The sequence below is a fragment of the Crocodylus porosus genome, unplaced genomic scaffold, assembly GCF_001723895.1.
Source record: "Crocodylus porosus isolate Cpor-Errol unplaced genomic scaffold, CroPor_comp1, whole genome shotgun sequence".
Taxonomy (NCBI): domain Eukaryota; kingdom Metazoa; phylum Chordata; order Crocodylia; family Crocodylidae; genus Crocodylus; species Crocodylus porosus.
This window is the reverse complement of record NW_017728947.1, coordinates 26,987,860-27,001,680: the sequence shown is the minus strand read 5'-3', so window position 1 is coordinate 27,001,680 and position 13,821 is coordinate 26,987,860. Positions and strand designations below refer to the sequence as shown.

At 38.9% G+C, this 13,821-nt stretch overlaps 1 protein-coding gene across 5 annotated transcripts in view; it reads left to right on the top strand.

Annotated features, from left to right (window-relative positions):
- Positions 1–13,821, top strand: part of LUZP2 (leucine zipper protein 2) — a 411,554-nt gene that overhangs the window by 152,431 nt on the left and 245,302 nt on the right. The window lies entirely within an intron of this gene.

Sequence of the window (13,821 nt, the reverse complement as noted above, 5' to 3'; positions counted from 1 at the left end):
CTCTGTCCTTGGACCCATATTGTTCAACATCTTCATTAATGATGTGGACATTGGAGTCAGGAGTGGACTGGCCAAGTTTGCCGATGACACCAAACTTTGAGACAAAGCATCCACACCAGAAGACAGATGGGTGATCCAGGATGACCTGGACAGGTTCAGCAAATGGGCGGATGAGAACCTGATAATGTTTAATACTGAAAAATGCAAGGTACTCCAACTTGGGAAGAAAACCTGCAGCATCCTTATAGGCTCAGCAGTGCTACACTGGCTAGCACTACAGAAGAAAGAGACTTGGGGGTCATCATTAACCACAAAATGAACATAAGCCTGCAATGCGATGCTGCGGCTAGTAAAGCGAGCAAAATGCTGGCTTGCATCCATAGATGCTTCTCAAGCAAATCCCGGGACATCATTCTCCCCTTGTACTCGGCCTTGGAGAGGTTGCAGCTGGAGTACTGCGTCCAGTTTTGGGCTACACAATTCAAAGAGGATGTGGAGAAGATTGAGAGAGTCCAGAGAAGAGCCACGTGCATGATCAGAGGTCAGGAAAACAGACAATGACAGGCTGAGATCCATGGGGCTCTTTAGCTTGGAAAAGTGCAGGCAGGGGTGATCTGATGGCCACCTATAAGTTTATCAGGGGTGACCACCAGGATCTGGGGGAACGTTTGTTCACCAGAGCAACCCAAGGGATGATGAGGTCAAACAGTCATAAACTACTATAAGACTGTTTCAGGCTGGACATAAGGAAGAATTTCTTTACTGTCTGAGCCCCCAAGGTCTGGAGCAGCCTGCCATCGGAGGTGATTCAAGCACCTACATTGAACACCTTCAAGAGCAAATTGGATGCTTATAGCTGGGATCCTATGACCCCAGCTGACTTCCTGCCGTTTGGGTGGGGGGCTGGACTCGATCTTCTGAGGTCCCTTCTAGCCCTAATGTCTATGAAATCTATGACTTAAAACCCCAGGAGGACCTGATATAGACTGGTTAATATGGTGATCCCCAAACTGCCTGCACGCAAACTGGAAGATTACAAACAAACATAGGGCTACTCTGACTCAAATACACGTGAGTAACAGTGAAGTGTAGACCGTAGAGCACCATTTGCCAACTACTTCATGATATCTGTATGAAGGAGGATCTCACTGCAGCTATGGAAAGAACCACTGCTTCTGCATGATTCTGGAAAAACGTCTAATTTATGACAAAGACATAACAAGATGATGATGACTGCATCTTGTATTATTTATTACAACATTGGTGAGTTCATTACTGCAGTTTATACAACAAGCATTAGCTTATCATCTGTCTTACTACATATGTTGGAAGCAGCTCTTTGGGATGCATTTCAAGGGTTTTGCTCTTAAAATACCAATACCTTAAAATACCTGATGCCCATTCTCTAAGTTGTTTTTTTTTTTTAAATACTGCTGTTAGTTTCATAGAAACTATATATCTGTTACAGAATACTTGTGGGGTTGTTGGAGGGGGGGCGGAACTTAGGGAGAGTATCCTATTTTCTGTTACATTCTGTTTGCATAGAGTAATTCCAGAACCTTAACATTTCTTCATAATCCTTGTTGATTTCTTCTTTGTTGAATTCTCTGGAATTTTTCCACCCATATGGAAGCTGTTAAGCCATGTTGCTGATATAGAGACACATATCCCTTGGTACATATCCCTGTGGATTGCCAAGATGCAACTCTTTTGAGGGAGGAGGAAAACTCAGCCAAAAGATTTTAGTCAATCTCAGTGAATTCAAACACATTTCCTCATAGAAATAACACGCATACCAGAATGACAGAAGCATAATGAAGCGGGGATGACTAGGGCACCACCCTTGGGGACCGACCCTTGGGAGGGGTGCAGAAATAGTAGCTTCTGCTCTGCCAGCTCATCCACCACCAGAAGCCCAGTCATTGACACTGCCCCATGTACTGCTGCCACCTAGAGCACCTCAAGCATTCATTTACACTTGTCCAGACTGATGCAGTTTTTTATGCAGGGCCTCATTTGACTACCACTGAAATCAGTGTGAACCTTCCCATTATGTTGCAGTTGGATCAGATTTCTATATATGTAGTTAGTATATCACAGTTTTAAAAATCATCCAACCAAACAACTACCACCAGCAACAGCCAATAGAAAAGACATCCCTGTTTTTCCTTTTTCTTTATCCAGATATTCCATGAGATACTACACATTATTTGTGATGGGGAAGGAAGAACTAGATTCCAAAAACTAGATTCCAAAGACACATAAGTCTGTACTTAGTGTGGATGGATTCAGTGGTTTAACAGGTCATCATTACCCAATGATGATACTTGAATTAAGTTCACAAATTAACTCTTAAAATGAAACATGGAAATTGTGTGTTCCTGTCTTTTACAAGGCTTAGCAAATATCCAGGGTTTTGAAGGAGGCAAAGAGAAGAGTTTTTGAAACTTTGGGATAAATAGTGCCAGGAGGTACAAATCTGTAACATTATGGGAATTTCTGGAGGAAGATATGAGTGGAGAATTCAGTGCTGCGTTGCTTACAGCACAATTAGATATGTGGAGTTTTTCTTACTCATCAATATTGTTATAGCAAATCCTTTACAACTGTGATATCATTGTGCTATTTCTAACCTCCACTGAAGTTGGACATGACTGTAGAAAGGAACACAATTTTTTTTAGTTTTACAGGTTCCTAATTTAATTAAACAAACAACATCATCATGGCTTATACTGCCCCTGTGCCTTCCTGAATTTTATCTAAACTAATACAAATTTCTCAAGTATAAATTTGAATTCAGCTCATCATTAAAGAATGATATTTTGAAAGATTTAAAACATTTTTAATCAAGTCCCAAACAAAATTACTAGAAGAAATATTTCGTTCATGCTAACATGAAAATTCTAGTTTGGAAACACAGTGGGTAAAGTTTTTAAAACCTCATAGTTGAACAATAAAGAGCTCCTTTATAAATATTATATAATATGTTGTATACTCAGGATACAGATGGCCTTCAGGAGAAAAGCCACAACACATTTTAATAATTAAATGACCACGATGGTGTGAAGGGAACTCAACAAACTACCTTAAACACATATGGACATATTCACTTACCAATTAAACCAACTATTAAAATAATCTCTTGCATGCTTACTTAAGAATGTGAAAAGTATCTTACTGGGTCAGATGGTCCATCTAGTAGTTTCAAAGTGTCAAAAACTAAGGCTAGGCACAGACATTCAAAAAGTTCAAGGAGGAATCGATCCAAGTCATATGGTTTTGTGTAAGTGGCATAGTTTAGATAGGTAGTGAACAGAACACACATTAACTCTGTGATGGGGGTGGCAAATCTTCCACCATTTTTAAACAGTGTATGTGTGCTGAACTTCTGTACTGCTACAGGCGTAGCCCAGTTTCTGATCACTTATACTGGTAAAAGTATAATGTCTGTACCGGGCCTATGGGTAAGGTACAGGTACCTATTCAGGGCTTCTTCAGACATATCTTTCCCAGACCCATATCTTTCCCTAGGGCTATAACTACCAGGCTCTATTAAAACGTATCTTTCCCTTCTTCCCTTCACATCATCCTATTACTATAGTCATCTTTATGATAGCAGCATGATTTTCACCTTAAATTCTATAGTTCATTTTTCAATAACTCAAGCAAAGAGAAGGAAAATATAGGCAAGAATGGCAAACTACAGACAACAGACAGGATGCAAATACAATAATAAGAGCTAATTTATACTGCCATGTCTTTGACTGATATTTCTATATTTCTCTTCACTGAATATTAAAGGTCTCCCTTGGCATTACCTCTAATGCCTTTGTACATGCAAAAATGAAAATGTGATACACAAAAAATGAGTATGACACAGGCTATTTTTGATTCATCCTATTAAAAAGGAAAATGTGATTCCCTCTGTGGCCCCAACTGCAGTCTGTATTCACACACACTAGGAAAAGAGCATTTTTCACACAGTAAAATTACAAATAGAAAAAAAAAATTCCTTTAGTGACTGGACTTTTCAAGAAAAGTTTCTATCTTTTTCAGTGGGTAACACAAAGGACCATTATTTTTCTTTCATATTCATTTTATGACAGTATCGAACTACGTGTTTAAAAAAATGGAATGGAATTATCAGAAAGTAAATACCAAAAATTTCTTAGTTTGCAAAAATTCTGTAAGTATCATAGGAAAGCATATATTAACCACTATTTAAACCTAAGCAATTAATTCTTTCTAATATCTAGTAATATCATGAACTAGATACAATTAAAATTCTTCATGTCTGTTTTCTTTTCTTAAATGTCTGTGTAGAAGAAACAATGCAAAATATAGCTTTTTTTTTTTTTTTATGGGAGGGGACTTGTGCTTGATACAAGTTCTCATTTTGTAATCTCTCCAAGAAAATCAAACTATAGCTCAGGTGCAGGCAAATCAATAAAACCTTTAAAATGTTACTGGGTTATCTAGGTTGCATTCATTTTCTAGAATTCTCAGCATTCCTAATGGTGAATAAAGGTGACAAAAAAAGTCAGAGAAAAATAAAAATCCAGTCTATGGGCTCTTTTGCCTAGTAAGAGAAGTGCCCTCAAATGATACCTGTATCCTTTGGCTGGATCATAAAGCCTAAAAATTAGACAGAGTCTACAGGAGTTTGAGAGAGAGATTATCATTCAGTCTGCCTAGGAAGATTTCCCATGGAACCAGATACATATTTTATATCTGTCCTAGAGATAGTACTGCAGTGCTGCTTCCCAACTTCCCCTCAGTGAATCTCCATTTTGGTACAGCTTCTCCTGAGCCCACAGGAGTGAGTCTGACAAGGAAGTGAATAAACTAGAAGTAGTTTTGATAGCTAGGCTAACGGGTTTTGCACGTCTCAGTTTTACACACACACCTATTTGCCCTGCTCACTCCTGACTCAGAAAAAAAGGTTTATGGAAAATGAAATGAGCTCCTCCCTTTCTTCTAGATTAGTGCTTACACCAAATACCTTGGAAGGTCTGGGCTACTTTATTTGGGCCATTTTTGGTTTCTGTTCATAGGTGAAGTTCATTCATACAGACAACATGTCATTCTGCTAAAGTAGCCTTTGATCTCATAAGATGCAAAAACAAAGAAGTTGGCAGTGTGGCATTTGCATTTATTGATCCTGAAAATCTGCTACACAAATGTCAGTCAAATGAGATATGGAAGAAAAAGAAGTATTTATTGTGTATGAATATTTGTATCATGTTAGTTAGATAGGCTCTGAGCAGTTACATGATATGGTTCTTAATACAATGGCAACCCAAGAAGAGATGTGGTATCAAGAGGGAAACCTTTCTGAAAATTAAAATCCACATAGACATGTTCTTAGCAAGCAACTTTGAATGCATCTGTGGAATATACCAGATGCGTCTTGCCTAAGAGTAAGCATGTTATTGTTGAGGGAAGAGATGGCATTTAAGGAAAGGAAAGTCTACAGAAAATGAGAGAAGTGTTTTGTTTTCATTATTTGTTGTTTTATCCTCTTTTGAACATTGCAGCATTGCAAAAGTATGTGCCCACTAGCAGATTAAAATTAGATTTGCATTTGGTTTTCTAAAGACTGGACATTTTTTTTTCAGTTGATTTGAATTTTATAGCCCATTAATTTAACTGTTTGTTTTTTCTTTGTAAATCTTGTATTCAGTGAACAAAATAGGAATTTTTAATTAATTTAAAATGAAAGAAGGCAGCTTGTAGAGACATCTATATGTATAGTACATAATTTTATTGCAAATGTTTTTGGCAACCCTTGTTTGAAAATTTCTCACATCAGCATAGCTGATGTGAAGCCTTTGAAGTTTGACTGGAAGTGCTTTTTCTCTGCCCCATAAAGTCATGTCACTTTTGGAAGTTGGTTAGTACATATGTATCTTCATTTTGGGGTCATCAGTGGGATACATGGAGCACTATATTTAAAGCAAATCCCTTTATCACAATTTTTCTTTCTGTTAATTGGGGAATGACAATGCTGTCTAACATCGCAGTAGAAAAAATGTATTAATATTTATGAGCCACTTAGATACAATAGGGTTAAGTACCAAAAATATTCCATGTGAACATGAATAATGTTGTGTTCATGACAAGTTTTGAATCATGTTCAGTAAACAAGGGGGGAATTGCTAATTAAAATAAGAGTATTAGCAATTTTAACCGAGAGTCTCATTCTTTGACTGTGAGAAATCCTGAGCACTGAATGCAGGATGGAAACTAGGGAAAAATGGCATCTGATTATGAAAAATCTACCCTAGGCACCTGATCAAATGCTGAGCAAAGGCCTCATACACAAGCTAAACTTCTCTTAAAGGAGATATAGCTGAAATTGTGTGTAACGTACTAATAAACAATTAATTCCAAATTATACCATTTATAAATGTTTAATATTTATAGCTATATTTTATCAACATGGGTTCTATTTGATGGAATATAATCTATTGAATAAACCTCATATAAAGAAAAAGTATTCTTATTTCGCGTGTAAAGCTACCATTTACAAACATAATTCATTTTCTTTAGATCAGAAAAAAGATCAATGTTAACACTGAGAGGCTTGCATCAAGTTATAAAATCTGTATTTTCAGGTGAATTATTAATGAGTCTTCACAATATATGTATCACAGGATGTTTTATTAAACTCATATATGTTATTAGGTTATCTGAAAGGAGACTAACTGTGATTTATTAAATAAAAATTGGAAGTTTTCTAAAAGTATGCTACAAATAAGCAACTAGAAATGCTATATTGAAATTATTTCAGAGATTTGTGGTCCATAAAAGCTATTTTAGTATCTGAATTTCAGTAATGTCCAGAACAATTTAATAATGTTTTCATATAAGATATATTTTAATTGGCACATCTAAGATGGATCAACTTAGAAAACATCAATTTAGAGTTCTTAGCTCTCTTTAAATTAGCTATTAAAAGAAAATCAGTTAAGTGAATCCTGTGATATATGAAATATTGACTTTTTACTATACATAGATGTTCTTTGATCATTGACTTAGCATCCCGTGCATTTTCAGTATTCTTAAGCATTATACCATCAAAGACATTTTTTTAATTCTCTGTTATTGTTGTATTTTAGTAAAGAATATGAATGAAGTGATTTATAGCTGAAACTAAGCTGAGTTTTTTGGTGGTCCATACATATCGCTTGTAAGCACTGAATTTTGTTACATTTCTAACATCTTTAAGACAAAAATGTAATTTACTTGTACAATTTCACCTCAAAATGTTCCTTCGCATGTATCAAAATCTAAACTATCACTGTCTAAACAATAATGATCCTACTATTTTCCAAAGCATATAGGTCCTGGTTCATGACAGTACATAAAACCTTTCATTTTACTATAGGACCACTTAAACACATATTTAATGTTAGGCATTTATTTACAGAAAAGCTGTGACTCATGATTGTAGGGAATTGTTTTAGTAAATCATATAATCAAGAGTGAAACAAACAATCTTTTGAACTGTAAATCTTTGTCATGATTTTCTGATGCAAACCACAGAATGGCAAATGATGCTTCCAAATTTCTTTGAATACATGGAGTTTTTTCCTCATTGTTCCTTCAAGGGAGAAAGCTTTGTAGCATTGCAAAGTGCTAACTTAATATGTATAGCTTCATAATACATGTAGGGTGTGTCACATGTTGCCCTACGGCAATGGTGTTACTGCGCTTCCTTTTGGAAGTACTAAAGCACAGTGCAGTAACCACCTGTACTATACCATACATGCAGTGCACCATTATTTTTAGAATCTACTTCACTGTATTTGGTGAGGGAACGTGCTGCTATGGTGAAGTAGCTGCTGGTAGACACCTGTGGATGCTGTATCACGGTAACGCGTCACTACGGCAACACAGCATCACATGTAGACATGCCCATAGCTTAGCAATCTGAGTGTGATGCCTCTTGATTCCTACTATGGCATCAGTCATGAATGCCTTTCTTAGAAAACAACAGTGTCAGCAAGCAAACTGAATCCTGTTCTTGATTCCAGTGACAGTGGTATGTATGTTTAACTATTTACAGGGAAATACAGATTTATAGCTATTGCTCCTGATGTCTCTGCTTAGAATCTGAGCCCACATATGCTTGCCTCTGAGCCTTGTTACCTTTTGACCTTCCCTTTCATGCTTCTGTCCTGTAACTTTCACTTAGCAAAAATAAGGATAAATATACAGTCAGGTGTTTAGGAGGATTCCAGAGGGATTTGGCAGATGCTTCTTGGCTCCATGGGCCTCCTTCTGAATTGGCTTCCTTATCGATCACTATGGATCTTCAAATGTGAGGTATGAGCACCTTCCTGGGACTTATGTTTCTCTTCAAGAGTTAATGACACTTTCTGTCTTATATACCGTGCAGCAATGGATACAGGTTAATGTAGTATTGATAAGGCTAGTTTTATAGTATCATGAGATAATCTGATTTCACAGTGGAGTGAGTAAAGCAAAAGGCAGCATGATAATGCAAAGAGAAATTTCATGCTAAGTTGCTCTGAAGTCATCCTTTTATGGCAGACTTTAAGGACAAAATGAACTATACTTCTGCCTATTTCTTCTGCCTATTCTGCGTATCGCTCTAGGACCCCTGTACAAAACGGTGAACAGCAAGAGTGAAGAGAGAACTGTTAGCAAACCTGCTGAGTGGGTGACTTTTCATGCATTAGTGTTGGTGGGTTCCCTCCCCCCCACCTTTGATTCCAGGTTCAGTTAAAAAAGTAGTTTCCAGAAATAAATCTTTCAAAAAGGAGAATCTTCCCTACTGTGTTTTCTCTATGAAGAAAACCTCTTCTGAAGTAGCTGGTACTTGCAGGTGATTTATTGTGAATAATTACATAATAGAAGGATTTATCCAGTTGAAGAAAAAAATGACATGCCATTTTTGCAGGGGGCTCTGAAATAAAGAACAGTTATACTTGTGCAGTGAGTTGCAATATGGTATACTCACTGGCAATGAAAAAGATTCTATTGACTTCAGTGATTAAGACTGAATCGGAATCACGGCCTTCTACCTAACACTTTTGGTGTTTATATATGTATATGTATGGAAGATGACTGCTCAGCTCTTTTGGGTTTCTTTGAAAATCTTTGCCTATAAAATTAACATTACACAATTAAACAATGATGTAAGAGCTTTCAAACAAAAGATATTGCCTTTGATTACATTCAGTATGCAAAGGATTCAGCCCACTGCTAGAGGCATAACTAGTGATTTTTGCACCCTGTGTAGGGCTATGTTGTGCCAAGCACCTGAAAGCAATGGGGCAGAAGGGAAGTGTGAGCAGGGCCAAGCATGGGATAATCTTACTTGACATGGCTTCTGCCACTGTTGGGACCAACTGCCTGTATGCTGCCTTACTGAGGCTGGCAACAGGACCAGGGTTGGGGTGAGGGCTGGCTCTCTGCCCACTGCCTCACTGGGGCTGGGACCAGAGCTGGGTTTGGTTCCCTGCGTACTTGTGTGGCTGTGGCTGCTGGAGTGCAGGCTGGGGCCTCCTGCAAATTGGTGCTCAGCAGTCATGCCCCCCCTTGCCCTAGGTGTGCTACTGCCAAATGGACACTGAAATGCAGGTCCTTCCTGCTTCTCAGGATTGCTGTGCAGATTAATTAAGGAATTACTTTATGATAGTTTGAGTATGCAAAACACTAAGTGAATGCTAGTTCTTTTTGTTGTTATGACTATTTTGCTAAACCAAATGCAATAAAGTATATCTTTCAATTAGTTAGAAGCTTATTTATGAATTTTCATGAGGCTTGGGGTTTTTTTTGTGTCACACTGATCTTCAGACTTTGCCATTTTTATTACATGGAACTTAGAATAAGTCCGTTTCCTCCATCACAGTGCAGTTTTCTAAGAATGCACAGTGAACAAATGTCACTCTAGTGCAGCTGCATCCATCACAAAACATGACAGCTTTCAAATAAATCATCTGGTAGAATAGAAATAAAGAGATTGGGGTAGACTGTCACCACTTAATGTGGAGCATCTTTCACTTAACTGGATAATTGCCCAGCTTTTCCTTGGCAGTTGTATAACCACAAGGTGCCACCATTCTGTGACATCAACAGTATTCTGTTCCATTGATATCACCACCTGCATTAAAACAAAGCAAAACCCCCCAAAACTAGCATTCCTTTTGAGATTAGTAAACCACTTCTAATTCAAATTTCTTCCAAAATAAATTGGAGGGGTTTATTTTATAGGGAAGAGATAGAGATCATACCACAGCAGATTATAACAGTCATTTTATTTATTTGTAATGGATGAATTGCTTAAATAAACACATCACTGGAAACTGATAATTGGTTGTGACTGTTTAACCATAAAATTGGAGACCAGAGCATCGGAGCTAGAGACAATTGAATTGTAAGAATGAATTAATAGAATTTGACATGCAAAGAAGTAGCATTTTTGGTTGTTGTGATTTACAAGGTTACATTTATAGAGACTATTTAGAGAGCTGCTATGTATTCCTCGTTTGTCCCAACCATATTGTGAATTTTAGCATCAAGTTTACTCATTTAAAAATTCATAGTGGCATCCCGTTGTTCCTCTCTTTGTCCATTCAATCAGAAGTGGCACCCTGTAGTTGAGCAGTCAGACAATGCAAATAACTGGATAACTGATAAGGTAGGGGTCAAAACACCCCTTGAAGTTTTAATTAAAGGGCTTGCTTTTCTAATCACACTTCAACACAGGCATAGACTGATCTCTACCCACTGCTTCAACATAGTTAGGAGGGCTCTGCGAAACAGCACCATTTCCTTTTGATTTCCATTCGATGGGGTAATGTTTTGTTTCAAGTTTCATTTTGTTTCAAAACCACTGTTCCATTTCATTTCATTGAAACTGTTTTGCTGTTTCAATGCTGTTTTGACATTTTGCCCATATGCTATAATGGGGAAGCACAGAACTACCTATAGCTTTGTCATTCTTTGCCAGATTTAGATGAAACATGCAGGTTTGATAGTGCCTTCTGAGTCTATGAAGCCTGCCAAGTTTCAAGAAGGTAGGTATACAGGTTTCTGGGAAACTACGCTTCAAAGTCTTAAAACTCAAAACTCATGTCCAGTGTGTGTTAAAGCACAGTAGGGTGAAGACGACAGGCATGGTAGCCCCTTCTGAGGCCACCAAGCCTGCCAATTTTCAAGAATATAGGTGCAGGGGTTTCTGGGAAACTGCACCTCAAGCTGCTGACAAGCAAAATTCATGACATGGGTGGGTGACACTGTGGGTATGTTAAGGTGTGCCCTCACTGATGCTGGGGCCTCTAGACAAAACAGTAGTGTGCCCCAATGAGGCTGCCTCCTCCCCTACAGCCTCAGTCTGGTCCACCACTTTAAATGAGAAAAGGTAATAAAATAGCAAGCAGCAGCACAGTAACACCAGCAACATCCCAGGAAGCCAACCTGTGACAGAGCCTTTCATTCCTCTCCTGCAGGAGCTTCTTTCCAGGAGCTGCCAGAGAACTATCCCAGCCAGCCCCAGTCCTGGGACTTAGATGTCCCCAGAGCCCTGCATCCTTCTGGTCAGGTGCTACGGGTGTTGGTCTAAGGACATGGCACTGGCAGACAAGGTCCTTTGGGTCAGTCTAATCTGGTATCTTTTAGCAGACCAACTGAATAGTTACAGAAATATATCTTAGCAAGATATATTTGTTTGGGGATGAAAAACTCTTCATCAGGCTGAGGAAGCACCTGCACTCGGTGTGTGTGCTGTTCCTGGGTGGAAGGAATAGTAAAGAAGCCAGAGGCTGGCCTGATATGCAATGCAGGCAAGAAAGCCAGTCAGTGAAATGGAAACGGAGATGTCAGGGGATCAGGGATGGGATGCGGGCGGTGAGAAGGGCAATGCAGCAGGTAAAAGTGGAGAGGTACATGGGAGTCAGATGTCCAGCCAGTTGTAGTGTGTCAGAATTCCAATGTCTATATTGAGTCCATGAGTTTCTGTACCTAGGAGGTTGATGAAGTGCAGTTCATAGGCTCATCTGTGACAAGTGGTTTGTAAATTTAAACAAGCACTGAACCTCATTAACCTCATTACCAGAAGCCAACTTCCTACAACCCAAAACACTGAATGTATCCAGGCCATGCCATGACAAGACACGCAAAACCTACCAACAATATTTCCTCTATGGAGATATCTTCACAATAAAATACAGATGGGAAATATGTGGTGATGCCAAGCAACAACTGCACACCACAATGAGTGCACACCGAAAATCTATCAAAGACAACAACAGAACACCACGTGTCTCCAGTTTCTCAGGCCTGATCCTCAAAGGAAATTTACAACCACTTTTCACAGATGGCAGTACAGGTAGATAGCATATGTGGGATCATCTGTCAGCTCAAAATGATTCCAGATCACACTACCCACTCACTTCTGAGGTGTGGGTGCATGTGTGGATGTTGCAGTTTGTCCCTCCTCAGCAGGCAATGGTACAGCAACAGAAGAAGCGGACTCAGCTGAGCCACTTGCCTCGGCAACCTCTACCTCAGCCTTCTCTGAAGTACCTTCTGCAAAAGGAGACCTGGCTATAGGGGAAACTTGAGAGATGCAGAGCACAAACTCAGATGATTCCCTCTCCTTATGCAGAATTTCGCTTGCTAGGGCACTGAGATCCAGAACCAGCTCTTCCTCTGGCACTGGAAGGCTCAGCATGGGAAGTGAAATGGGGATGGAAGAGACTGTCGTGCTGGTGCTGCTGCTTGTTGTCATTGTGGTGGTGGTGGGTGTGGTTATGGCTGGTGCTCTTGGAGGGGATGCAGACTCAGGCACAGGCAGTGGCACTGGCGTCGCTCCCCTCTCCTTGATGCTTGTGGAAGCCTTATCCCTGCTACTTGTAGGAAAGAGGCTGCATCTCAGTTGGGGGGAAGGGGGAGGAACTTACACCTCTCCCTCTACCTCTTCTTCCACCCTTCCCTGAAGGCTTGCCAGCTGCCTTTCCACCACATTTCATGGTATTTCATAGCTTCTTGTTTTTATAAAAATATCTAAATGTATCTGTATTCCTATGTAAATGTTATAATGTATGTAATATGCTGCAAGGTGTAAATGTCTAGAAAAAAAATATAAATATATCTGCATTCCTATATAAATTCTATAATGCAATATGCCTCAAGGTATAAATATATCTCCCTCCCTATATAAATTCTATAGTGTGATATCCAATATAATTATAAAATTGAAAAGAAAAAATCAGTTAATATAATAATAAAATAAAATGGTCTAAAAGAAAGCAAAAAGTATTGTGGAATCCCACTTCTTAGGCTAGCAAGTAGGAAATCATTCAAACCAATGGTAGTAGTAGACTTTGTTGTCTAATGCTCCTGAGCTGCTGGAAGATAGCTCAGTAACTGTCAGACCTGAAGGCAGAAAGCAGGCCAGTTCAAACAACGCTGCTTTTTATGTTGTTTTCCATCCCTCCCCCAGAGTACTGGGTTGGAAGGGACCTCGGGGAAGGATCACAGTCACTGGCCAGCTACACAGTCCATATGAGAGCAGTCCTTCCTCCCCTCTTTTCCCTCCCTCTCCTTATCTTCTGTTTCTCTGCAGGCAAACCAAGCTTCAGCTTTGAAACTCAAAACTTCCAAAATGTTTCAAGTGCCTTCATTTTATTTAGATTTGCTGCTCTGAACTCGAAACAAGTTGAAACAAAACAGCCAGTGAAATTTTGCACAGCCCTAGTAGTTAGCTCAATCCCCCCCTCTATCTAAAGAATTTGACAAACACACTTCATAGTCTCAATATACTGTTTAAAATTCTTATCTTTGTAA